Genomic DNA, 1,827 nt, shown 5'->3' on the forward strand with positions numbered 1-1,827 from the left:
CTACACAAAGAGCCAAGGAAGATCAAACTCCAAAATCACTCTTGGTGATGAACTTATGGTATTTTTTCTTGCCCTACATGTCTAATTTTATGTTAAAGAAAATACAAAAGCCCTAGGAACTATCTTAGATCTCTGATCCCCAGATGGGACAGCACTGTGGTTTAGGTTAGTCATCAAACACCAATTTAAGAGGAGGCCTCGACTAGTGTTGAAAGTTCTAAGAACAAAACTCCTACCGGGGTCCATTTTACTCAGCCATACCCTTACATTTTCTACACTTCTACCAAGTTGTAAAGTTCTGAAGAGCAGACTATGCACTGCACATTACACTGAGGAGCTATTGATGGAATATTTAATGGATACAATCCCACTTTCCCTAATGCGGCCTCCTGGTTCAGTATACCATCTCCTGTGCTGGAATGTGATCACATGTCGAAATGACATGGTGGTGTTGACCAGCATAGAGCAAGCTATCTTTCAGGAGAAACCAGAAGGCCTCCTTATGCTTGTTCAACATGCAAAAGACAAGGCGATGATTCACACAATTCTGATGAGGCAATCACTGGACAATAGAATTTAAAATCAAACAGCAATTATGAGTCATAAGAGTCATGCTTTAAGTTTGAATGTCAGATTGTTTTGTTTCTGAGCTAAATAATAGGCAGCAGACCTACATTCAGACAAAACCTAAGGGTCCGGATTAGTTGATTTTTTTTAAATGTAAAGACTTTTTATGCATAAATGTATTTTAGCTTCATGATTATAGAGGAAAGTAAATCATTTAGATTGTCTTCCTATTCATAAACTTTTTTCTCTGCATTCCTCAATTATGCACACAAACAAGGATATATATACTCAAGTAACATGCTTTAAATTATGTGGTCAACTATTAGAACTGAGGGCAGAGAATACAGTTTTCCCATGGGAAACCCTCTCCGGTGTAACAGTTATTCTTGAGATAACATGAATCTGTTATTTCTTGAGCAGTATGACTGATAAAGCACTCACACAGTATTACAAGAGCCACATAGCTGCAAAAAGGAAAATAAAGCCTCCATTAATAAACAAAGCTTTGGGGCTAGGGAGATAGCTTGGTGGCTTATGTGCCTGCCTGGCAAGCGCAAGGTCCTGAGTTCTATCCCTGGTACCAAAAAATGAAAAATAACAAATAAAATAAAGTTTTTTTTTTTTTTTCTGGCCTTTGGCACTTCTATTTCTCAAGCCTTTTCAACCTCTGTGTACACATCTGCACAGTGAAGCTTCATCTACCAGCTAATGCCCTTAGCAATTTGGGCTTCCACATAATGGGGTCCAAGACGTATTTGATGCATGACCCGTTGAAGAAATTAATGTCTTTCACCTTTGACATGTTGGGCTTACCATAGGCCCTTCATAGAAACTTCTTGAACTACTTTGATAGTGTCCTTAATACTCCTGTGAGAAGCAGCTTCTTCTAAGGGCATTTTTGATCATAAGAGTTGCCAAATAAACGCAACCATGACCTAGACTTGACTACCATGTTTTATTCTGCTCATTTCACTCAAAGCTTCCAGCTGTGTGATGACTTGTATACGATAAGAATGTAGAAGCTGTGGAGATAGCTTGGTGGTCAAAGCACCTGCTGACAAGCACCAGGACCCAGGTTCAATCCCCAGCACCAAAGGCCCTGCTGGCCCCAGAACCCTAGGTGCACCTTACTGGCCACTGAAACCAGCCGTGATAGCGCACACCTGTCATCCCAACACCGGGGAGGCTAAGACAGGAGGATCACTATGAGTCTGAGCTATGTAGTGAGACCTTGTACCAAAGAAAGAAAGAAAGAAAGAA

The sequence above is a fragment of the Octodon degus genome, unplaced genomic scaffold (assembly GCF_000260255.1).
Source record: "Octodon degus isolate 3935 unplaced genomic scaffold, OctDeg1.0 scaffold00012, whole genome shotgun sequence".
Lineage (NCBI taxonomy): Eukaryota > Metazoa > Chordata > Mammalia > Rodentia > Octodontidae > Octodon > Octodon degus.